Source organism: Ranitomeya imitator, chromosome 1 (genome assembly GCF_032444005.1).
Source record: "Ranitomeya imitator isolate aRanImi1 chromosome 1, aRanImi1.pri, whole genome shotgun sequence".
NCBI lineage: Eukaryota > Metazoa > Chordata > Amphibia > Anura > Dendrobatidae > Ranitomeya > Ranitomeya imitator.
This window is the reverse complement of record NC_091282.1, coordinates 120,079,928-120,106,720: the sequence shown is the minus strand read 5'-3', so window position 1 is coordinate 120,106,720 and position 26,793 is coordinate 120,079,928. Positions and strand designations below refer to the sequence as shown.

Below are 26,793 nucleotides of genomic sequence, written 5' to 3'. Positions count from 1 at the left end.
TTGCAAAAAAAAAAAAAACTATCAGAAGCTTCCAAACACATGACATCATCATATGGGCAGTCAAGAATTGTTTAACCCCTTAGTGACGGAGCCAAATGTTTTAAATCTGACCAGTGTCACTTTATGTGGTAATAACTCTGCAACGCTTCAACAAATCCCAGTGATTTTGAGATTGTTTTTTTCATGACACATTATACTTTATGATAATGGTAAATTTAGGTCAATATGTTTTGTGTTTATTTATAAAAAATATAAAATATTTAAGAAAAATGTTAAAAAATTAGTAATTTTCAAACTTTGAATGATTATCCCTTTAATCCAGATAGTCATACCACAGCAAACCATTAATAAATAACATTTCCCACATGTCGGCTTTACATCAGCACCATTTGTAAAATGTTATTTTATTTTGTTAGCATTTTAGGAGGATTAAAAATGTAGCAGCAATTTTTCATTTTTTCAAGGAAATTTACAAAATTTATTTTTTTAGTGACTTATCCATGTTTGAAGTGACTTTAGGGGTCTCATATATTGGGAAACCCCAAACGTGATACGATTTTAAAAACAGCACCTCCTGACATATTGAAAACTGCAGTCAGGTAGTTTATTAACTCTTCAGGTGCTTTACAGGAATTAATGCAAAGTGGCATGACAGAAATTAAAATGTGTATTTTTACCACCTAAAAGTCTCTAACTTCTGAACTGATTACTACAGCCATCAGACTCTAAGGCCGTGATTTGGTCATGAATTGCCATGGCAAACATCAGGACCACAAAATCAAGATCTGAGGGAACCAATTTGGTTAAATAGGAAGCCCCCACACTCTGTTAACCATTTATAATGATGTAGTCACTATTGACAGCAGCATCTAAGGGGTTAAACAGAGTTGGACGGTGCAAACAATGATGTGGCTGATGCAGCAAGTTGTCAGCTATAGTGGACAGCCAACATCTACTGGGTTGTCACCTGTATGGGGAGGCTATTCTCTTTTATCTCAGGTCAGTTAAAAGACGTATTGGCTGTCATTAAGGGGTTAAAGGCATAGTAATCTTAGAGTATGTAAACTTTTGACTTTGCAGTAAGTAATAAAAATGCATTAAAACATTCTCTCTCTCATTATTCTGGTATTGGGCAAATATTAATAATTATGTAATCCTAATTGACCTAAAACGGTAAAGGCTTATTCTGATTTCATGTAAGATATTGAGAAAAACATGCATATACGTCTTTTTCTATAGAGTATGTAAACTTCTGATTTCAACTGTACATACACACAATATATATGATGTAACAATGCTACTCACTTCTGAGCGATATGAGGTGTCACAGTAACCGTTTCTATTTAAAGTCTTGCTGGTTTATTGCAGTCCTCATAAACCACATCACAGGAAGCTTAACCCCTTAATGACAGCCAATACATCTTTTAACTGACCTGAGATATAAGAAAATAGTATCCCCATACAGGTGACAACCCAGTAGCTGTCGGCTGTACACTATAGCTGACAACTTGCTGCATCAGCCATGATCAGTGTTTGCACCGTCCAACTCTGTTTAACCCCTTAGATGCTGCTGTCAATAGTGACTACATCATTATAAATGGTTAACAGAGTGTGGGGCTTCCTATTTAACCAAATTGGTGCCCTCAGATCTTGATTTTGTGGTCCTGATGTTTGCCATGGCAATTCATGACCAAATCGCGGCCTTAGAGTCTGACGGCTGTAGTAATCTGTTCAGAAGTTAGGCCATGTTCACACAGTGCGGTTTTTACTGCGGAACCGCTGCGATTTTGCCGCAGCTGTTTTCCATGCAGGGTACAGTACAATGTACCCTATGGAAAACAGGAACCGCTGTGCACATGATGCGCAAATTCACTAAAAAAGCCGCGCTGAATAGCCGCGGTAAAAAAGAAGGACCATGTCACTTCTTTGTGCGGAGCTGCAGCGGTTCTGCACCCATAGACCTCCATTGTGAGGTCAAACCCGCAGTAAAACCCGCAGACGAAAAAAATATCTGCGGGTTTTCTGCGGTTTGTGGTGCAGAACCGCTGCAGCAGGAAGTGCGTGGGCGGAGTGTGGCTGTCCCCCCGTGCCCCAATCCCACCCCCCCATGCTCCGATGCCACCCCCCGTGCTCCGACGCCCCCCCCCCCCGTGCCCTCATCTCCCCCCCCTTATACTTACCGGGCCTCCCGGTGTCCGTCCGTCTTCTCCCTGGGCGCCGCCATCTTCCAAAATGGCGGGCGCATGCGCAGTGCGCCCGCCGAATCTGCCGGCCGGCAGATTCGTTCCAGGCACATTTTGATCACTGTGATAACCTCACAGAGATCAAAAAAAAAAAAAAAGTAAATGACCCCCCTCCTTTATCACCCCCATAGGTAGTAACAATAATAAAATAAAGAATTTTTTTTTAACGTTTATAGTTCACTTTTTCAGGCGGGTTTCAGATGTTGTGTGCACACCCTAAGGCTATGTGCACACATTGCGGATTAGGCTTAGGAATTTCTGGTGCGGATTCTGCCTCTCCTGGCAGAAAAAAACGCACCTGCGGAGTTGTTGCGTTTTTTTGTGTGGTTCCGCAGCATTTTTTGTGCATTTGTGCTGCGGTTTTCTTGCGGATTTGCTGTGTTTTTTACCCCTGCGGTTTTCTATAATGGAATGGGTACAAAAACGCTGCAGATTCACAAAAAAGAAGTGACATGCTCCTTCTTTTAAACTGCAGCGTTTCCGAAGCGGATTTTCCGCAAAGTGTGCACAGCATTTTTTTTTCTCATTGATTTACATTGTACTGTAAATCAATTGCGGATCTGCAGTGTTTCTGCACCGCAAAAAACGCTGCGGATCCGCAAAGAATCCGCAACGTGTGCACATACCCTTACACCAACTTCTGCCTTTGCTCCCGCTGTACCTGCATCCCTGTATTCATTCTCTATGTCCATACAGTACTTTATTGGTGTGTACATTCATTACATGACACTATTGTCCAAAAAATATATCAACGTTTTTTGCCTTTTGGAATAAGCTATTGGACAATGTTCTAAAAATAAAGAGCTGTATTAGTGTTCTATTGATTTACAATGTCTGTGTAAATGTCTGCTGTTTCAGGAAAACATACCTCAAAGAAGCACTGCCATCAAAATTGCTATCCTCTTAATTAGAGATGAACCCGAGCAGTATATTAATCCCATAGCTGCAGGTAACAGTGCTTTTCCACGTCACAGGCAACATCACAGTCACTCATTAAATAAGAGACATGGAGAACAATGAAGTGAGCCTGCATAGCTGCTTCTGTGTATCCCATCGACTTCCAAGGGAACCGGTCACGTTGTACACACAGGCCGATCTGTGCACAGCACGGTGTAGAGGAGAAGCTGAGCAGAATGATATACGTTTGTTGGGAAAGATTCAGTATATGGGAAGAGTCAGACGACCGACGTGGCTCTCCGGACCCCAGTGTGACAGCTTAATGTACTTCTATGCAGCCGGCACGCTCGGGTCTTGAGCGCTGATGACCAGTCTCAGCATTGTGATTCTCCTCTGAGTTATACGGCCGTGTGACTCTTCCCTAACTTGTATTTTATTCACGAACATCTCTGGTGTTTGTATGGATGAGTCCAGGGGGAGGTCCTACTACTGATTTCAGCTATCTCTCCATGCACAGTCATACAATCACCGAATAGGACCGCCCACTGGACTCCTATGGATACAAATATCGGGAATTACAATGAATAAAATATAAGTTTTGCTAAAACTTTTATTACAAAATTGTTAATCAGTCTGATCAGCCCCTCCAGCTCACACAGATACCATCATAACGTGACAGGTTCCTTTTAATGGAAAGTGACTAGTGATGAGCGAATATACTCGTTACTCGAGATTTCTCCAGCACGCTCGGGGTTCTCCGAGTATTTTTTAGTGCTCTGTACCTCTGTTAGCCAGCATAAGTACATGTGGGGGTTGCCTGGTTGCTAGGGAATCCCCACATGTAGTTATGCTGGATAACAGATGTAAATCATTCAGCTGCGGCAAGAAAAACTAAATCTCCGAGCACTAAAAAATACTCGGAGGACACCCGAGCGTGCGCGAGAAATCCTGAGTAACGAGTGTATTCGCTCATCGCTAAAAGTGACAAAACAAGTGTGCCCACAGAGCCCTACTCAAGAGAAAAGGGTTCTACTACTATACTACTCGCCACCAGACACCTACGCCTCTAGCACTGGTATCACACTATAGTTACAGCTCAGTAACTGCCATATAAGCAATTGCCCGATACACTGACCAAGGACTCCTCTAAAGGAGGCTACACCAGAAACAACACACAAAAAACTCTATGCACTGAGATAGAGGAACAGAAATGGTCAGAATGCCAACACTGTCCTACAGCTCCAGCCTCACAGTGAACCCATAGGCCTCCATCTACCTGGCCTACTGTGCCCTCAATCTCCAGCCAGGACTACTGCAACCATCACCCCCAACCAGCTAGTCAGGTCAGCTTCCCTTACCAAAGATGGCGGCCATGGCTTCCTGTGTGGGAGGGGCTGTAATCTTCCAGGAAGCGAAGGGGCACACAGTGTTCTGTATAGGAGGAAGCTGCGGGCACTGTGAATGGAGGGAAAGATAAACCTGAAGCTGCAGCTTATACCACCCACACCCTGGTAAGTGATCCGATGAGTGGGGGGCGCCATCTTTACAGCTGGCACGGCTGGTCCTTGTATGACTGCCTGGGCTCTGTGTATATATTGCTGCCTCCATCTGTAGAGATGTCCAGACTTGTCCGTGCCCCATACCTGTAGCGTCAGGGATCAATGACAGCTGCTCAGATGCTGGGGCCTTTCAGAAACTACAACTCCCAGCATGCTGCAGCTATCATGGATTGCTGGGACCTGTAGTTTCACAACCACATACACTCTATCATTACTGATTATATACGTCTGCAGTGCAGCCGCTCAGGATTACATCCTAGGACCGTATTCACACGTGGCAGAAGTTGTATCGCAGAAAAATGGACGTCTCATAACTCCCTGCGCAGGTTGTAGATACGGCCCATTCAGGAAGGGACTGGGGTTCTGTGGCAGGAAATTCTGCGACCAATGTGTGAATTGTGTCATTGGGGGCTTTGTTTCATGCAGGGTGTTTGGGCTCATGCAAATGTCAGTGAAACTCAGTCCGTGCAGGGACCGTCCCCGGGTGTCCGCAGCAGGACGCGGCGACGACAGGCGTATATGAGGCTGCCGAGGTTAGCTCCGGAGACCGTCCATGATGGGACTGAGTTTTACGACCGACTGTAAGAACTCTGTGTCTTATGGCTTTTTTAAACTGTGTATGTCGCCGAAATGATCCATTTATTCACTCATATAAGGGATTTCGCTTAAATCGTTTTTTTTAAAATAAGCACACTATTACAAATGTAAATGAGGGGTCCTCAGTGCACTCTTCCCCCTCAGTTACCATCCTCCACACCGCTCCTTATGGTGATGGACAGCACTCGCTTTTGAGCTTTGCGCACACTGACACTACAGGAGACGAGAGCGCACACACAGTATCAGTACAGACGTGCTCTCATCCCTCTCTCCTGTCTGTGGTGGTCGCTCGCTGCACACAGTATCAGTACAGACGTGCTCTCATCCCTCTTTCCTGTCTGTGGTGGTCGCTCGCTGCACACAGTATCAGTACAGATGTGCTCTCATCCCTCTCTCCTGTCTGTAGTGGTCGCTCGCTGCACACAGTATCAGTACAGACGTGCTCTCATCCCTCTCTCCTGTCTGTAGTGGTCACTCGCTGCACACAGTATCAGTACAGACGTGCTCTCATCCCTCTCTCCTGTCTGTAGTGGTCGCTGGCTGCACACAGTATCAGTACAGACGTACTCTCATCCCTCTCTCCTGTCTGTGGTGGTCGCTCGCTGCACACAGTATCAGTACAGATGTGCTCTCATCCCTCTCTCCTGTCTGTAGTGGTCGCTGGCTGCACACAGTATCAGTACAGACGTGCTCTCATCCCTCTCTCCTGTCTGTGGTGGTCGCTGGCTGCACACAGTATCAGTACAGATGTGCTCTCATCCCTCTTTCCTGTCTGTAGTGGTCGCTCGCTGCACACAGTATCAGTACAGACGTGCTCTCATCCCTCTCTCCTGTCTGTAGTGGTCGCTGGCTGCACACAGTATCAGTACAGATGTGCTCTCATCCCTCTCTCCTGTCTGTGGTGGTCGCTCGCTGCACACAGTATCAGTACAGACGTGCTCTCATCCCTCTCTCCTGTCTGTGGTGGTCGCTCGCTGCACACAGTATCAGTACAGATGTGCTCTCATCCCTCTTTCCTGTCTGTAGTGGTCGCTCGCTGCACACAGTATCAGTACAGACGTGCTCTCATCCCTCTCTCCTGTCTGTGGTGGTCGCTCGCTGCACACAGTATCAGTACAGATGTGCTCTCATCCCTCTTTCCTGTCTGTAGTGGTCGCTCGCTGCACACAGTATCAGTACAGACGTGCTCTCATCCCTCTCTCCTGTCTGTAGTGGTCGCTGGCTGCACACAGTATCAGTACAGACGTGCTCTCATCCCTCTCTCCTGTCTGTGGTGGTCGCTCGCTGCACACAGTATCAGTACAGATGTGCTCTCATCCCTCTTTCCTGTCTGTAGTGGTCGCTCGCTGCACACAGTGTCAGTACAGACGTGCTCTCATCCCTCTCTCCTGTCTGTGGTGGTCGCTCGCTGCACACAGTATCAGTACAGATGTGCTCTCATCCCTCTTTCCTGTCTGTAGTGGTCGCTCGCTGCACACAGTATCAGTACAGACGTGCTCTCATCCCTCTCTCCTGTCTGTAGTGGTCGCTGGCTGCACACAGTATCAGTACAGATGTGCTCTCATCCCTCTCTCCTGTCTGTGGTGGTCGCTCGCTGCACACAGTATCAGTACAGACGTGCTCTCATCCCTCTCTCCTGTCTGTGGTGGTCACTCGCTGCACACAGTATCAGTACAGACGTGCTCTCATCCCTCTCTCCTGTCTGTGGTGGTCGCTCGCTGCACACAGTATCAGTACAGACGTGCTCTCATCCCTCTCTCCTGTCTGTGGTGGTCGCTCGCTGCACACAGTATCAGTACAGACGTGCTCTCATCCCTCTCTCCTGTCTGTAGTGGTCGCTCGCTGCACACAGTATCAGTACAGACGTGCTCTCATCCCTCTTTCCTGTCTGTGGTGGTCGCTCGCTGCACACAGTATCAGTACAGACGTGCTCTCATCCCTCTCTCATGTCTGTGGTGGTCACTCGCTGCACACAGTATCAGTACAGACGTGCTCTCATCCCTCTCTCCTGTCTGTGGTGGTCGCTCGCTGCATACAGTATCAGTACAGACATGCTCTCATCCCTCTCTCCTGTCTGTGGTGGTCGCTCGCTGCACACAGTATCAGTACAGATGTGCTCTCATCCCTCTTTCCTGTCTGTGGTGGTCGCTCGCTGCACACAGTATCAGTACAGACATGCTCTCATCCCTCTCTCCTGTCTGTGGTGGTCGCTCGCTGCACACAGTATCAGTACAGATGTGCTCTCATCCCTCTCTCCTGTCTGTGGTGGTCGCTCGCTGCACACAGTATCAGTACAGACGTGCTCTCATCCCTCTCTCCTGTCTGTAGTGGTCGCTCGCTGCACACAGTATCAGTACAGACGTGCTCTCATCCCTCTTTCCTGTCTGTGGTGGTCGCTCGCTGCACACAGTATCAGTACAGACGTACTCTCATCCCTCTCTCCTGTCTGTGGTGGTCGCTCGCTGCACACAGTATCAGTACAGATGTGCTCTCATCCCTCTCTCCTGTCTGTGGTGGTCGCTTGCTGCACACAGTATCAGTACAGACGTGCTCTCATCCCTCTCTCCTGCCTGTGGTGGTCGCTGGCTGCACACAGTATCAGTACAGATGTGCTCTCATCCCTCTCTCCTGTCTGTGGTGGTCGCTCGCTGCACACAGTATCAGTACAGATGTGCTCTCATCCCTCTCTCCTGTCTGTGGTGGTCGCTCGCTGCACACAGTATCAGTACAGACGTGCTCTCGTCCCTCTCTCCTGTCTGTGGTGGTCGTTCGCTGCACACAGTGTCAGTACAGACGTGCTCTCATCTCTCTCCTGTCTGTGGTGGTCGCTCGCTGCACACAGTGTCAGTACAGACGTGCTCTCATCTCTCTCTCCTGTCTGTAGTGGTCGCTCGCTGCACACAGTATCAGTACAGATGTGCTCTCATCTCTCTCTCCTGTCTTTAGCGGTCGCTACCTGCACAGAGTAGCTGGCGGCCAATGCTGATGGGGAAAGGGAGATGAGCAGAGTGCCCAAGCACACAGTCTGAGCGCACGCTCTTCTGTCAGCATTGTTCACTTGTTGTTGTGTGATCCTTTGTTCAGTGAGCTGCTGCTGCAGACAGGAGAGCAATGACATCACTCCTGTACTGACACTGTGTGCTCTGGGCTCCTGCAGTGTCAGTTTGTGCAGGGCTGAGTATTCAATCCACGTCTATCAACGTAGGGGGAGCAGGATAGCGATTGAGGGGTGAGCTCTTGGTCGCACAACAGGGGCACTGAGGACCCCGGAATTACATTTTATTTAAAATAAGTAAAATCTACAATTATCATTTGTTTAGGGGTGAAGTCTCTAATATGACTGTATAACGGTCCTATTTGCATTTTGGGGGTGACAGGCTCCTTTTGATGTTGCATTTGAGAAAAATTGACGCAACACTGATGGTAGAAACTGACATTGACCAAACACTGATGGAAATCGTTTTCTTTCTTTTTTTTTAATATGTATAAGAAAAATCAGTGACGTCTGACGCCTAACACCGCCAGCAATGTCTGGATGAGCAGGCATTTACTTTCTCTAAATCATAGGTATGTAATAATATGTGAAATATCCTCCTGGACAATTGAGGGAGGTGGGAACAAGGAGAGGAAATAGATCCACCAGATTGTGGTTTGATAAAATAGGGTGTAATTACAGGAGACGTGAGATGCTCATTATGCAGCGCTATGTAACAATGCAAAAAGATCCAGGTGAATGGGACGTGTCGCAATACTGTACAAATAGTACATGGTGTGCAGTGCCGCCAATGTAAAGAATGAAGAGGCCCGATCACACAGCTGATTGTCGGGATTGCCTGGAGTCAGACCCCACCCAATATTGGGTAGGACATCTGTAGTAAAAACCTTGGTTACCCCCTTTAACTAGTAAGATATGCAAACAGCCTGCAGTTATCTCAATGAAACAGATATTCAAGCAATTATATTTATTGCAATCCATAAGATCACTTGGCTATCATCAGCAGGGAGAAAGGAAAGGGTTTAATACCTTCCTTGAAGGGGTTGTCTATGACTTTGATATTGATGGCCTAGCCTTATGTTATCAATGTCACATTTGTGGGGGGCTGACACCTGACATCCCCACCGATCAGCTGTGTCCACCTCCTGCTGCGGTAACGTACAACACCGCTCCATCCACTGTGCAGTGGTTGTTCTCCGGTACTACAGCTCTGCTACCGTTTTTCATTAGGAGCTGAGCTTCAGTCCACAATCACATCTACCAGGTTTGATTACGGAAGGTATGCTTTATCATGTTTTTTGTAGCCATTGAAAAATTAAAAATGGCATAAAAATGCAATTTTTTTTTTTACACTCTTACCGTTGATCTTCCATTAACACTAAATCAATGATTATTCTTGTACACTTTGATGTGTATGGACGGTATGGGGCTATTCTTACTATCGGATTTATGACAAGCTCATGAGCCTTTTCCAGTAAACACTTAATATAGACATTAAGCTGAAAAATATAAATTTACCATCAAGATTTCAACTTTAAAAGGACGTATTGGCAGTGCTCAGTCATGTTCAAAAATAGAAACAAGAGTATCATTGACATACTTTACCTGTGATAGAATATTTGCTTTGATTTTCCTGGATGTTTAAAAATAGAAATATAGAAACCATCAGAAAAAAAAAGTAATCCAACCATGTTTTTCATAAGTAAATGTTAAGGGAGTTTTGACTGCAGACTTGTGAATCCTCACATCGTGCACTGTAAAGATTCTCTGATGAGAATGAAGTCTGCATTTATGCGTAGGTACATTGGCTATCTGACCAAGCACTCCACCCATCGGCCCGTGGCCATCGGCCATACCCATAAATGCAGGCTTCAGCCTTACAGAGGATTCACATTAGCTCCTGGCCCTTACTTCATCCTTTGGACTCACTCAGTGGTGCTCCACAGCCACCCACACAGACGGACATACACTAGACCTCATCTTCACCCACCTCTGTTCCTTATCTAATCTCACAACCTCTCCCTTCCCCCTATCTGACCACCATCTACTCACCTTCTCATCCTTGTCCTCCTCACCCGCCCTCCATGTCCAGCCCTTACCACATCCTCGCATAAACCTCGCACACCTAGACACTCACAGACTCTCAGACTCTCTTCTACCCCGTCCTCCATATCTTCACTCCACGACACGGAGAGCGCCACTGCTTTCTATAACTCCACCCTCACATCAGCCATAGACTCAATCGCCCCTCTCATGCATAGGAAAGTGTGACAAATCAATAGGCAACCTTGGCATATCAATCTCACCAAAAACTTTGACAATCATCCAGGGTCGTGGATTGGCGTTGGAAGAAAACACGGCTGCCAGACGACTTCACTGCTTTCAAACAAGCTACGCTTGCTTTCAAATTAGCCCTCACCTTTCTTCCCTTGGCATCAAAGACCTTGCCCTGTCCTGGATTGCCTCATACCTTTCCGACTGCACATTTAGCGTTTCCCACTCCCACACTACCTCCTCATCCTGCCCTCTCTCTGTTGGAGTCCCTCAAGGCTCTGTCCTAGGGCCCCTACTTTTTTCCATCTATACCCTTGGCCTAGGACAACTCATAAAGTCCCATGACTTCCAGTACCACCTGAATGCAGACAACACTCAGATCTACCTCTCTGGCCCAGATGTCACCTCTCTGCTGTCCAGAATCCCGGAGTGTCTGTCAGCCATATCCTCCTTCACCTCTCGCTTCCTAAAAGTCAATGTACACAAAACCAAACTCATCTTTCCCCATGTCGAGTATCCCCCCTACCTGACCTATCTATTGTAAACAGCATCACGCTCTCTCCTGCACCTGAAATCCGCTGCCTCGGGGTAACTCTCGACTCTGCCCTGTCCTTCAAACCACACGTCCAAACTCTTGCCACCTCCTGTCGCCCCCAACTCAAAAATATTGCCAGAATCCGTCTATTCCTTGTGCATGCCCTCATCATCTCTCGCCTCGATTACTGCAACACCCTCCTCTGTGGCCTCCCCGCTATCTCTCTTGCACCACTCCAGTCTGTTCTCAACTCTGCTGCTCGGCTAATCCACCTCTCTCCTCGCTACTCCCCTGCTTCTCCCCTCTGCAAATCCCTTTACTGGCTCCCAATTCCCCAACAAATCCAGTTCAAATTTGTAACACTGATCTACAAAGCCATCCACAACCTGTCCCCTCCCTATATCTCTGAACTAATCTCCCAATATCTTCCCTCACGTAATCTCCGATCCTCCCAAGACCTCCTACTCTCCTTCACACTTATTCGTTCCTCACACAACCGCATTCAAGATTTCTCCTGAATATCCCCCCATGTTTGCGTTTTTTTCCGCAAAAAAACGCATTCCGCAAAAAGAAGTAGCATGTTCATTATTTTTGCGGATTTTCCATTAAATTGGAGTGTCCGGAAAAAAAAAAATCTGCACAAAAAAAATGCGTAAAATGTGCACAAAAAAACACATGCGGATTTCTGGCAGAAATGTCCGGATTTTGTCAGGAAATTTCTGCAAGAAAATCCTGACGTGTGCACACAGCCTTAGTTTATATTGCCGCAGCTGAATGATTTACATCTGTTAGGGCAGTCCCACACGTCCAGATAATTCCGGTACCGGAATTATCCGTGTCCGTGTGCCCCTGCGTTTCTGTGGCACACGTGTGCCGCCCGTGTGCCCACTGGGTACCACACGGAGCGTGCAGGAGACAGCGCTAAAGTTTAGCACTGTCCCCTGCATCGTGCCGAAACCGCGATTCATATCTTCTGTGCAGCAGCGTTTGCTGCAGAGAAGATATGAATAATCCTTTTTTTTTTAAGTTTATCGTGTCTAAAATAAAGGTCCATGTCCCCACCCCGCTGTTCTGAAAATACTCACCCAGCTCCCTCGTTGGCTGTCGCTGCTTCCTCTCCTGGCCGCACCTTCTACTGTATGCGGTCACGTGGGGCCGCCGATTACAGTCATGAATATGCGGCTCCACCTCCCATAGGGGTGGAGCCGCATATTCATGACTGTAAATGAGCGGCCCCACGTGACCGCATACAGTAGAAGGTGCGGCCAGGAGAGGGAGCTGGGTGAGTATTTTCAGAACAGCGGGCGGGCGCACAGGGGGTGGGGACATGGACCTTTATTTTACACATGAAATACAACAAAAAAATGGATTATTCATATTTTCTTTACAGCAAATGCTGCTGCACAGAATATATGAATTGCGGCTTCAGCACCATGTGGGGGGACAGCGCTTACTGGAGCGCTGTCTCCTGCACTGCACACGGACAACGTCCGTGTGCGGTACGTGTTTTACACGGACCCATTGACTTTAATGGGTCCGTGTAATACGTGCGCTCCCACGAACACTGACATGTCTCCGTGTTTGGCACACGGAGACACGGTCCGCAAAAAATCAATGACATCTGCACAGATGCATTGATTTTAATGCGTCTACGTGTGTCAGTGGCTCCGGTACATGAGGAAACTGTCACCTCACGTACCGGAGCCACTGACGTGTGAAACCGGCCTTAGCCAGCTTAAGTACATGTGGGGGTTGCCTGGTTGCTAGGGAATCCCCACATGTAATCAAGCAGGCTAGTAGCTGTAAATCTTTCAGCTGTGGTGAGAAAAACTAAATCTCCGAGCACTAAAAAATACTCGGAGGACACCCGAGCGTGCTTGGTAAATCTCGAGTAACGAGTATATTCACTCATCACTAGTTATAGCACTACAGAGAGCAACTTTGTTATTTGTAGAGATGGCTTCTCTTAGTTTGCACCTGTACACACTAGCTTTCTGTTTGGAAGTAAGTCATTCTTTTTTTTTCCATTAATGGGAAAGTTTGTCTTCACTGAATACAGATTTTACCTCCAATATTGAGAATTTTGATAATGACGAATTTTGCCAGCGAAAGAAGCACACTTCTCTGATAAGCTATATTAAAAATTTGCCTATTTTTACGTGTATTCTTTTACCTGATCGTGACCATATAACATATTGGAGTTGGTGTGAATTGATTTCCCCTCCTATTCCATCGGCCGTGATAGTAGTCTGTGGCCACTGCACAGTAGAGGGAGTACAGGTCTCTTACATGCTAACACCCAAGGCTCTTCTTTTTTGATTAGCCGCCTGGCATAACTTCACATGTACATCACTCTGCAACTATGACGCCGGCTAATTAAAAGAAGAACCATGGATGTCAATAGGTAAGAGTCGGTGCTCCTTCTCCTGGGCTGTGGCCATAGATTACTATCGTTGCTGATGGAATAGGACATGTGAGTCGATTCACACCAAATCTGAAATATATGCCACAGGAGCTGTATGGAGAGGGAACAGGACTTGTACCATAACCAGCATGTGCTGACTGTGTTGAGCCGGTTTCACACACCCTAATATTTTCTGCACCAGAGAAACCAATACTGGAGATATCAGTGTCCGTGTGTGTAATTCTTGTGGCACACGTGTGGCAACCATGTGCTGCCTGTGTGCCGCATCAGTACCACATGTACTGGCACCAGGGAAGCAGCGGTACTGTAAGCGCTGTTAGCCGGCACAGAGTGCTGAAGACCGCTTAGGTCATTCTCCCCTGCTCTGCCAGCGATCAGCGCGAGCAGAGGAGAATGGTGAGTTATATTCAACTGATAACAGCTACAGCAGGCGGTGGCTGATGGGACTAATACTCCCATTAGCCTACACCTGCTGCCACTAATAACAGTGAGAACAGGCGGCGGCTGATGGGAGTATTCATCATCCACCGCCTGCTCTATAAATATGTAAATAAAAAATCCAGCGTGGGTTCCCCCTCTATTTTCTATAACCAGTCAGGCAAAACTGAAACAGAAGGCTGCAACCCTCAGCTGTCAGCGTTAGCAAGGCTGGTTATCGTGAATATAGGGGTCCTCACGCTGTTTTTTTTTTTTTTTTTAAATTAAATAAATAAAACAAAGTGGTGTCCCTCCCATTTATGACAACCAGCCTTGCTAAAGCAGACATTTTGGGGTTGGTATTCTAAGGCTGGTAAGGGGCCATGCATAATGACTTCCGCAGCGTAAAAATAGCAGCCCGCAGCCTCCCAGAAAAGGCACATCTATTAGATCCATCAATTCGGAGGCTTTGTCTCACTCTTCCCACTTGCCGTGTAGCGGTGGCAAGTGGGGTAATATTTGTAGAGTATTAGGTATTGTCTGGTGACATCAAGCCCATGGTTTAGTAATGGACATGCGTCTATAAGACATCTATCCACGGTGGCTCAGTGGTTAGCACTACAGCCTTGCGGTGCTGAGTCCAAGGACAACACCTGCAAGGAGTTTGTATGTTGTGTGGGTTTTCTCCGGGTTCTACGGTTTCCTTCCACATTTCAAAGACATACTGATAGGGATTCTAGATTGTGAGCCCCAGCGGGGACAGCGATGATATGTGCAAACTGTAAAGCGCTGTGGAATATGTTAGCACTATATAAAAATAAAGATTATTATTCATTCTATAGTTATATGGTAAATAAAGACACAGCCAGAATAAAGTATTTTATTTGAAATAAAAACAAAACACACTTTTCAATTTTTATTTAAAAATAGCAAACAGCTATACTCACCTAATGACCATTCCAATATAATATTATAGCTCCATTTTTTTCCATGCTGCTTTACATGTGAGGAGGGGTATGCATAATATGAAACAAATACAATAATCATGAAGAATACAAGTCACGACTGGTACAGGAGGAGAGAGGACCCTGCCCACGAAGGCTCACAATCTACAAGGGATGGGTGAGGATACAGTAGGTGAGGGCAGAGCTGGTCGTGCAGTAGTTTGGTTTATCGGTGGTTACTGCAGCTTGTAGGCTTGTCGGAAGAGGTGGGTCTTCAGGTTCCTTTTGAAGGCGAGAGTCTGATATGTTGGGGTAGAGGGTTCCACAGTAGGGGACATGTGCCAGAGAAATCTTGTATGTGATTGTGGGAAGAGGAGATAAGTGGGGAGTCAAGAAGGAGATCTTTTGAGGATCGGAGGTTGCATGCAGGAAAGTACCGGGAGACGAGGTCACAGATGTATGGAGGAGACAGATCATGGATGGATTTGTGTGCCATGTTTAGGGTTTTAAACTGGAGTCTCTGGGCATACCCAGACCCTACATAGCCCTCCATATAGCATACTGCACCCTATAGTCCTCCATACAGTATCATGCACTCCCCATAGCCCTCCATACAGTATCATGCACTCCACATAGTCCTCTATACAGTATCATGCACACCCTATAGTCCTCTATACAGTATCATGCACTCCCCATAGTCCTCTATACAGTATCATGCACTCCCCATAGTCCTCTATACAGTATCATGCACTCCCCATAGTCCTCTATAGTTATACAGTATCATGCACTCCCCATAGTCCTCTGTACAGTATCATGTACTCCCCATAGTCCTCTATACAGTATCATGCACTCCCCATAGTCCTCCATACATTATAATGCACTCCCTATAGTCCTCCATACATTATAATTCACCTCCTATTCATCTCTCCTCTTCGTTCCTCCACTGTTCTGGTTCATCTCAGTGCAGTGTCAGACGTTAATTGTATCGGCATCTGGGATTCAGATACAGTTGAATGTGCGATGACACATGGGGGTGTGCGATGGGGGGTTTCGGTGGCAGCACTTGCATTGGGGCCGTCTTGGCTCATGGGCCCCATAGCAGCTGCGTGGCCTGCCACCATTGTCGGTATGCCACTAGAATTGGAAGAAGGGGAGGAAAAACAAAAGGTCCAAAACAGAAAATCACTCAGTCATGAAGAGGTTAAGCCAGAATACCCCTTTAACATTCCAGTGAAATTATTATGTTTTTACTCCTATATTTTTTCCTCCTGAGATCGGGGCAGGTCAGGCACCTTTTTGACTTTAATGAGTCTACAGCTCTTACCTTTTGGTTTTCTGCAATGAGGCATTAGAGCTGGAAATATATTAAACATTGCTCTCCGACTCCATCCCCCACAGTTATGCCCTGCTGCTCTGGTGGTCGCCGCCAGTCCACCAGCAATGACGACATGTTCATTTTCTTCAGGGTATCTCTGCAGCCATCAATGAAAATGTTGTTCCCACTGTAGGATGACTATGGAGCACTAGTGCGGGGGGTTATTAGATATGTACCGTAATCATTATTATATGTTTCCAGTTGTTAGTCCTTTCTTTTTAAAGAAAATCCCAACAACCCCTTTAATATTTTTTGTGCTAGGGCAGGACAAAAGGAGTGTTTTTCAGGATGGCTGGAAACAGGAATAGATGTTCATGGATGTTTGTAGCGGTGTATCGCTTCTGAGTAAATGGATAGTCTGGAACTCTATAATCTTAAGTGGACCATTAATCTTCCAGGACTGAGATATGGCAGGATTGCATCAGTAGTAATGTGTAGTTAAAGGCTACCACTAAAAGGGCACTTCCAGTTACATCCAATATTGACATAATTGCAATGGTAAATATTCTGAAGGGTTAAGATGTATTAAGAAATAGGTTTTGGTAAAAAAAAAAATAATATACATTTTTTGCATTTCTAAATCTTCATGACATACATGTTTCTAAACACACATTTGGCCACATCCTTGTTGATATTGATCCTCGACTTAATAATACGGGACATGAAACGCGCCATACTCCAATACCGTCTAACACCAATATCTGACCACACCACCACCGTTTCATGACCTCCCATTCTACAGCCATAGTCATTGATTTGCCCCCTTTGCAGCTATAACAGCTTCCAATGTTCTGAGATTGTTTTCTACAAGAGTTTTGAGGTGTCTGTGCAATTTTCGTTTGGCCATTCATCCACAAGAGAATTTGTGAGGCCAGGCACAGAAGAGAGGGTCTGGTCTGCAATTTCCGTTCTAGTTCATCCCAAAGGTGTTCAATGGGGAGGAGACCATGGCTTTGTGCAGAAGGACAAGTTCTTCTCCAAACCTTGTCTTTATGGACCTTGCTTGGGGCACTGGGGCACAGTCATGCTGGAACGGAAAAGGGCCTCCCCCAAACTGTTCCCACATATTGGAAGCTACAATTTGTCCAAAATGTCTTTGTATGCTGAAGCAATACTATCTCATTTCACAGGAACTGAAGGCCCAAGGCTGACTCCTGAAATACAACCCCAGAGCATTATTCCTCTTCCACTAAAAGTTACACAAATTTACAAAATTTACACTGCTGGCACAATGCAGTGAGAACAGGTAACCTTATACTGGGATTCGCCATACCCTGACTCGTCCATCAAATGTCAGATAGAGAATCAAAGTGTGATCCGTCCACCCAGAGGTCACTGGTGGTGGCTCCATCCTACGCCTGGTGTTGTGCTTGGTGATGCCATGAAGCAGGCTTTGGCGCTGATGCTACCACCAGAGGAGGCGTGGACTCAGAGCGTTGGTGATTTTGATGCCCTCTGCTCCTTAACACTCTTAACACTGCATCTTTACGTGGTCTCCTTGTTGTGGCTGTATTGCTGTGGTTCTTTCCACTTTTCAGTAATACCACTCACAGGAGATGGTGAAAAATTTAGGCGGGATGGAATCTCGTGAACTGACTTGTTACACTGGTGGCTCCTATTACAGGACCGCGATACTATCAGTGAGAACTGTAAGATGACCCATTCTTTCACACGTTATAAAGGCAACCGGCGAGGGCACAGGCAGACACAGACCGAAGAAGGCCCCTGAGCAAGAACAATGTAGGGGCCCTTTCCAGCCCGATAGCTCCTAAAAATGCAAAATTGCACCTGCTTTGGAGGTAGAAATGGGCCCCCTTACCTCTTCGGCCCCTGTGCGGCTGCACAGGTTGCACCAATGATATGTCCGCCCCTGGGCCGATTGTTATACACATATGACAATGGGGCTGAATGAAAAATCTGAATTAAAGGGAACCTGTCACCTGAATTTGGCGGGACAGGTTTGCCGTCATATGGGCGGGGTTTTCGGGTGTTTGATTCACCCTTTCCTTACCCGCTGGCTGCATGCTGGCCGCAATATTGGGTTGAAGTTCATGTTGTGTCCTCCGTAGTACACGCCTGCGCAAGGCCCAAAAACCCCGCCCATATGACCGCAAACCTGTCCCGCCAAATTCAGGTGGCAGGTTCCCTTTAAGAGATGTGCCCTGATTATAATTGTCCATATAGTGTTATACTTACCAACATTGCTAACTATGGGACAGCACTGCAATATATATATACCCTGTTCTCACTTAAAGGGGTATTCCCATCTCCAAGATTCTATCCCAATATGTAGTAGGTGTAATAATATTAGCAAATTCCTCCAATTAGAGATGTTGTATAGTTATTCTGATAAGCTACACTGCTTACCCCATGTACAGGGCATTGCAGTAGCTTAGGTATTCATGGTTATGACCACTCATACAGTGATGGTTAGTTGTTAGTGGTTATAACCATGAATACCTAAGCTACTGTAATGCTCTGCACATGGAGTAAGTGACATGGAATTTGGATGTTTCGCCTCCAGCAGTTTGCCCCCAGATGTTTGTACCCTTAGGGTTCATGAATTCCCGTCCGTCATCATGTGCAGGGGGCGAACTGCTGGGGGCGAAACATCCTATAACCAAGTGACATAGCGAATCAGAAGAACTATACTACATTTCTAATTGGAAGTATTTACTAATATTATTACACCTATTACATACTGGGATAGGATAGGATCTTGGAGATGGAAAGACCCTTCTAATGTCCCTTTTTGCTGGATAAATGTGGCGTGCTCAGACACACAAGCAGTGTAAGATCATCTCGTGATGTTTAGTATAAGCCCAGAAAGCCCTTCATCAGCCATAATATGCGTTGGATGTGATGTCTCCATGTTCCATCCGGACCAGATCCCTTCTCTGGCACACAAGACTCTTATCTTTGGCGCGTCCGCCTCTATATCCAGAGTTGTTGTAGAACTCCATGTGTTTCTAACCTGAGAGATATCTCCCTTTGGTTATTTTCCTACTTCTTGTCTTGATTTGTATTTTCATATAAAGCGTCCAAGGTCTGCGTTCGGCACTACTCCTGTAGGAGCACAATTGCTTTCCTGGCATGGAAACATAGGATATGTCTGTTTACTAAAATGCGTAGGGCAGCACTTACACGGAAGGTTTGTGGAAATGCCCTGCTCGGGCTGGCTTTTCTTCAGCTACATATTTTATGGCTTTGTTTTTGTGTACTGACATGAGAACCCTATTTTTGTCATACGCCTTTGGTTCCCATCTGTTATTTTCAGGGCATAACCTTTTATGCGTTTTCCTTTCCATGTCTGTGGACCACTTGGAGACTGTTTCTGTAGATAGCTGCCACTTTCCAGTGCTGATCTGCTGTTCCGAGCCGGAAACACTTGTAAAAACAGCAGTTTCCAGTGTAATTCTTCATTATGGAGTCTGTCGAGCCTCTATTTTCTGGCCGTCTTAGTAAAATGAGATATGATCGGCAGTTGTCACATATTTATGGTATTTCCATCATCAGCCCTTCCTATCCTTACTGCAGGCCTTGAGAATATGGCAACGAGGCTGCGTTCACACACTGCGACCTGTAGGGGGGGCCAAACCTGCCGTGGCTAGGGATGGTGTGATCTTCTCAATATTGATTTTTTTAATATATTTTCTAATATTATGTAGCAGAAGAACAAACATACATAATCGGGTGTCTGTCTCCTACAGAGAACGGTCCTATTCCTATGACGCTGTCACGTTCTGGTTTAGAGACCTGTGGCCAGTCTGTGCCTTGTGGTCCGTACACAGACCGTGTCCCACGGCCTCCTGGATTCAGCCAGTGATGGAAAATGCTTGTAAATTTACAAGAAGCCACCAGAGAAGTACAGTGTCGGATCAGGTATTGTGAGACTTTCTTCTCAGTTGTCCCCAGAACTCTAGTCTGCTGCGGCCTTCTAACTGCTTCATAAGCAATCATTGAGTTTTTGTGAGGAAATGGTGGTGTCACTGCGTGGCCAAACCTTCCAGCTGAGCACTGCTGCGGATATTGGCTACCTAGCAGCCAAAGCATGGCGGCGCTGTGTGAACACAGCCTAATGGTTCCAGTACTGACTCAGGGACTTGAGATTCTGCAGCTTTCACTGCGCTACGTTCATATCCTTCCTGGGCAGAGGTGGACATAGCCTTACCTGAGGACTTATTACCATTTTTTAAAAAAATATTCTTAAGTAAAACTCTTGTCAGTTCCTGCCTTCCTGTTTTAGGGGCTGATCTGGGACAAAAAAATAATATATTGTGTAGTTTGGCAGCGACGGCAGACTCCCTGTTTGATAATCACTTGTGGCCTAAATATCCCTTTAAATTCTAAGCCCTCTAGCATCTATTAGTTTCAGCCAGAAGGGATTCAATTTCCAAGGTATATTATTATTTGACTGACCGTATTTAAGTTTGAGAACAATTGGGCTGTGATCTGATATCCCCCTGTTACCATGTTCGACACTATTCACCCATAGCGCTAGGTCACTAGATCCAAATATGTAATCTATACGGGATAGAGACTGTCTAGTTGAAGAATGACAAGTATATTCCTTTATCTCAGGGTGACGTGTTCTCCATAGGTCTAACCATCCGCTACCGTTCATAAATGATGCCAATTGAGAGGGAGATTGAGAAAGGGGCCCCCTTGACATCTCGCCATCTAGTCTCAGTCTGTCTTTAAGATTATCCATGACTAAATTAAAGTCTCCCATACAGATAACACTAGCATTAGGATAATTTAGGGAGAAACCTAGTGCCATGCGGAGAACCGATATGCCGGCCGGGGGTGGGTTATAAACACATAATATCACATATTCCCTCATATTAATAAAGGCATGAACAAAGACAAAGCGACCTTCGGGATCGCGTCGTGACTCTCTAGCCTCCCACCTGACATTTCTATGTACCAACAGGGAGACCCCTCTGGAGTAACTGGTGTGAAATGCGTGAAGGGACCATTGCACCCACGGCTTTTGCGTACACTTAGCTGTGTCTCTGGTCAAATGCGTCTCCACAAGTGCTACAATATGTGGATGATACCTTTTATCATTCACCTGCTCACCTCCCGTCCATCTGCACTCCCTCGGACCGCAAGGCTGTATTTGTTCATGTTTTGAATAAAGAATTGGACCACAGATGGGTGAGTGCTGCCGCATTTTCTGTTCTGATCTACATGTTTGCATCTATCTTCCATGCGAGCACCCCCTATACTGAAGTCAGTCCGTCACCACTCACTGCTGCTAATCTGCCGGAAGAAGGAAGGCTGTGCAGCTCACTTTTTCCTTTGTTTTTGGACTAGCGTCCGGTATAGTTGACAAACTCAGCACCCACATAGAGAGCTCTAGATTGTGTTGCCATCAGATAGAAAGAGCTACTCAAGAGTCCGGGGTACTAGGCCCCTTGTATGACCGTAACCATTCGACCGCCTCCGCCGGGTCAGTAAAGAACAGGGAGGAGCCTTCATGAACAATACGGAGTCGAGCTGGATAAAGCATGGAGTAAATGATGTTTTTATCCCTGAGCTGCTTTTTGACTTCCATAAATCGAACTCGCTGCTTTTGAAGTTCCATAGAGAAGTCCGGGAAGATTGATATAGTGGCGTTATTGAATTTAATAGGGGCCTTCTGCCTTGCCAAGCGAAGAATTGCATCCCTGTCTCTGCAGTTAAGGAGACGTGCCAGAAAGGGTCGGGGCGGAGTTCCAGGAGGAAGAGGTCTCGTTGGGACCCTATGGGCCCTTTCCACAGAAAATGTTGAGGAGAATCCGTCTCCCAGGGAGGTTTTAAGCCAGTCCTCTAGAAATTGCTCAGGTTGCTGACCCTCCGAGCGTTCTGGTAGGCCAATAATTCGGATATTATTACGACGCAGCCTGTTTTCCAGGTCATCTGCCTTTTGCTTCCAGGCATTCACAGAGCCAGTGGCCTTTGATAACTTAGCCTCCATTGGGGCAATGGTGTCCTCTATCTGGGACACCCTTGCTTCAACCTCTGAAATACGCCCTCTCATAGTTTGTATATCTTGTCGCAGACGGCCCACTTCAGTATGCACGTCTTCTATTTTCTCAGTGAGAGAGGACCTGGTGAGAGATATGGCCTGCATCAACTGCTCAGATGCTTGTTTAAGAGTCAGTTCGTCTCGTTCTCCCTCCTCATTGCTGTCAGAAAGACGATTTTTGCGTTGACTCTGCGTGGGATTATTTCTGAGAGAGCGTGTATTATCTGGGGCATCTTCTCTGGCATATTTCCTCAACTTGTCAGCAGCCCCCGCTCCTTTAGAATGATGCATGGTGATTGGCAGAAGATCCCCACCAAAGGACCAGATTTATTATTATGGCAGTCTATTCTCCACTAGCAGACCGGACAGGGCCAAACACCGGGATGCACCCCAGAGAGGCAGCAAACCAAGCAAAGAGTCTCAAATGTCTGCAAATGTATCAATTTAGGAGTTTGCCCAGGTACTGAGTCCCAGAGCAGCCACAGCTCCCCAGGCAGAACAGCAGGGAGGGGGGAACGATCCCTCCAAAGTTATGGTGCAAGCAGGGGTTTTGATAAGGGGAGTGCAGGGCCCAATTTTCCAGGGCGCACACCGCTCTGCCCCTTTTAATGTTTCAGGCCGGTAGCTCACCTCCTGAATGCACCGCAGTCTTGCTATATAGCGCCTCTCTCCTTGCTGCTGGAGAGTGCGCTGTGGTAATGGCCGCCGTCCCCCAGGGCCCGCCCGCCGCTCCAGACCCGGCACCTGTCTCCTGCTCCTCGATGTTCCACAGCGTCCCCGCTGTAAGTAAATGCCTGCCGTGCTCCCCGGGGATCCACCCGGCTTCAGCCGCTGCCGGCACTACGTCCCGCCCGTCGGAGCCGCGCTCAAAGATGGCCGCCGCAGCTCAGGGACTCTGCCGCTCTTCCAGGTCGCCACAGATATCGGCTCTCCAGCGTTCCACCGCCGCCGCCCGAGGAGTCGCCGGTCTCCCGAGTTCTCAGAGCACCGCCTCAGCCGGTGCAGGCTGCAGTTCAGGGGGATTAATGGCCGGATTCAGGTCAGGATAATGGGAGCCTCCAAAAGGTGCGTCTTCTCTCTTGGCTTACATAGCCACGCCCCCTTTTTAATTATTTTTAATATTACATTTTTTACTATTGATGCCGCATAGGCAGCGTCAATAGTAAAAAGTTGGGGACACACAGGGTTAACTAGCTGCCATGTTCTCTGTAGGCTTCACAGTTTATGGATCCAACATAAGTGCCAGTGTCCAGGGAACAGAAGGTCAATAGTTTTCAAATCCTGCATTAGGAGGCCGATTCTGGAATGGTGGGAAGATGTGCTATCCTGTAGTAACTGTGCTTCAGCTGTCTCGCCGTGCGGCCAGATACAATCCACTTCAGCTTCTGAACATTTGGCTTTGAACATTTGCTTGAAGAATATTCTGCAAGGCACTTTGATACTAATTCTTTCCAGCAAAACAACTCTCTGCCACTGATCTTGGAATATGTCTGGAGACCTTCTATTACTTCTGATAATTCATGCAACTTCTGATCCTGCATCTCAACTGCCAATATAGACAAAGCCAACATAGAGGGCTTTGCTTTAGAGAATCCAAGCCTACAGTGACAGGCCTTAAGATTTGCTTCAAGATGTTCCATCGAGAACAGTTTTTGCCTTTCACTTGACAAGTTCTCCACAACAAGGGAATGGTAAACTTGTAAGAGGTGATGTGCAGTTGTAGTTTTCACTTTCCAGCCCAACTTTTCCAAGACGATCTTCTCCATGCGTATCATGTCACAGACTGTAAACTTGTACTGACTTATCCTGATCAGATCGGTCGCCAGGGGCACGTTTCGCTCTTCTTCTGTGCTTTTTACAGCAAGGTACAAACACGTTAAGCCGACACAGCCCAGATATTTCGGTTGTACCTTCATTTTGGCCAAGAAACGGTCCAAGATGTTCACAGCCAATGAGAAGGTTTCTGTACTGAAACCAAAGAACTGAGTTAGACTGAGCAGATCCTTCACTTCAAAGTCACGAAGTCTGGACGTCATCCGGAGGCCATTGTCGTGAGCAGTTTCTATCAGACGCAAACCACAGGCTTTTGGCTGGCATTTCAGCTCCTGCTCCAAGAGTGGAATATCTGGGCTGTGTCGGCTTAACGTGTTTGTACCTTGCTGTAAAAAGCACAGAAGAAGAGCGAAACGTGCCCCTGGCGACCGATCTGATCAGGATAAGTCAGTACAAGTTTACAGTCTGTGACATGATACGCATGGAGAAGATCGTCTTGGAAAAGTTGGGCTGGAAAGTGAAAACTACAACTGCACATCACCTCTTACAAGTTTACCATTCCCTTGTTGTGGAGAACTTGTCAAGTGAAAGGCAAAAACTGTTCTCGATGGAACATCTTGAAGCAAATCTTAAGGCCTGTCACTGTAGGCTTGGATTCTCTAAAGCAAAGCCCTCTATGTTGGCTTTGTCTATATTGGCAGTTGAGATGCAGGATCAGAAGTTGCATGAATTATCAGAAGTAATAGAAGGTCTCCAGACATATTCCAAGATCAGTGGCAGAGAGTTGTTTTGCTGGAAAGAATTAGTATCAAAGTGCCTTGCAGAATATTCTTCAAGCAAATGTTCAAAGCCAAATGTTCAGAAGCTGAAGTGGATTGTATCTGGCCGCACGGCGAGACAGCTGAAGCACAGTTACTACAGGATAGCACATCTTCCCACCATTCCAGAATCGGCCTCCTAATGCAGGATTTGAAAACTATTGACCTTCTGTTCCCTGGACACTGGCACTTATGTTGGATCCATAAACTGTGAAGCCTACAGAGAACATGGCAGCTAGTTAATCAAAGACAAGATGTGACCTAAAGGTCTTCAGGACTTGGAGAGATCTGCACAGGCCTCGGGGCTTGGCAACAGGAGATGGTGTCTTCTGTATGTTCACTGCAACCTACATAGTCCATTTTGGGAGGGGGTTGGCTAAGCAGAAAGACACACAGGGTTAATAGCGGTGGTAACGGAGTGCGTTACCCGCGGCATAATGCGGTCCGTTACCGCCGGCATTAGCGGTGACCGGAGGGGAGTATGCGGGCGACAGGCACTGACTGCGGGGAGTTAGGAGCGGCCATTTTCTTCCGGACTGTGCCCGTCGCTGATTGGTTGCGGCAGCCATGACAGGCAGCTGGCGAGACCAATCAGCGAATGAATAACCGTGACAGTAGGATAGACAGACGGAAGTGACCCTTAGACAAATATATATATTTCCCAATGGTCCCAGATATATATATATATATATATATATATATATATATATATATATATATATATATATATATATATATATATATATATATATATATATATATAATCTGGAACCATCGGGGCTAGTTTCTACATGTTATGTTGGTTGGCTCCGGACTGTCTCGCCCCCTAGAATCAAAAAATGAGCCTTTTGCTAATTGGATCGGATGTGTATGGTGGTACCGCTTAGGGCGCCTCTATGGCAGTCATATCGTGGCTTTGTGTAAAACAAGTCATTAGTCAGTTGTCAGCATGATTTTAAAGGGATATTCCAGTTTCAGTATTGTTGGATATTGTTAGCTAGGCTTTACCATCATTTAAAGGGAATGCATCATCAGAATATGACTTTTAAAACATTTTTGTCAAATTAACATAAAAATCGCATTCTGTATTAAAAATAAGAATGAGGAATGTTTCACATTCATACTTCCTATTTAAAGAAATCCATGTGTAAATTAGGAACAGACCAAGGCCCTAACTAATGAGCGTGTCCAAAAGTCATTGTGAAGGAAGGGGGAGCTGTGATCTAACCCATTGTGATTGGTGGATCCTCTGCTATCAGCTGTCATTCTAATCCTGCCTCTGCTGACAATGAGCCTGCTGAAAACTCTTCCAGAAAAAACAGGAAGTATGAGTCTAAAAAAAATAGCCTCATTAGCCTCATTTTTTTTTTTTTTCCATATCATGAGATAGATAGACAGAGATCTTTAATTATTACTGATGGTTTGTCCTGTGCCCCCACTGATCCTGATAATGAAGGGATCTCTGCACTGATTCTGCGCTGCGCCCCTGCACAGGGTCATTCCCTGCCACCCACTATGGGGGTGCTCCATACACTTCAATGGGGCTGGTTACAGATCCCTGCACAGCTGGATAGCTTGAAGCGACATTGTGCAGTGAACAGATCTTCGTTCCCTTGATCCATGGGGCTCCCGGTCATCACTAGATGATAGGATCGCTAGGAAATGCCATTACTTAGTAAGATTGGACTACCCCTTTAAAATCATTGTGAAAAGTGATTACTTGCAGTATATAATCCTGAGATCTGAGTATCTGTGATGGAAACCATTATGCCTGGGACAGTGACACATGTCGGACTTTGTACATTGAGCCATTGTATTGCATATCCTCACACCCGTATTCTGGGATGTTGATCTAATCACTGGAAATATGCTTTATACCAATATATACAAATGACTCTGCAATAGCGTAATACTGACTCGAGTAATCT

At 46.3% G+C, this 26,793-nt stretch overlaps 1 protein-coding gene and 2 pseudogenes across 3 annotated transcripts in view; 2 read left to right on the top strand and 1 right to left on the bottom strand.

Moving 5' to 3' along the window:
• The first annotated feature begins 4,536 nt into the window (after window positions 1–4,536).
• The window catches only part of POLK (DNA polymerase kappa), a 138,001-nt gene continuing 115,744 nt past the window's right edge, over window positions 4,537–26,793 (top strand). For 2 of the 3 annotated variants that reach the window (XM_069750209.1, XM_069750225.1), the window contains exons 1-2: window positions 4,537–4,651; window positions 8,787–8,863. The gene's annotated coding sequence lies outside the window, so the exon portion shown is untranslated. The remainder of the gene's footprint in view (window positions 4,652–8,786; window positions 8,864–26,793) is intronic. The other variant, XM_069750216.1, reaches the window with a different exon arrangement.
• Window positions 23,467–24,387, bottom strand: LOC138663835 (cyclin-G1 pseudogene; annotated as a pseudogene).
• On the top strand, window positions 24,401–25,250 carry LOC138663843 (cyclin-G1 pseudogene; annotated as a pseudogene).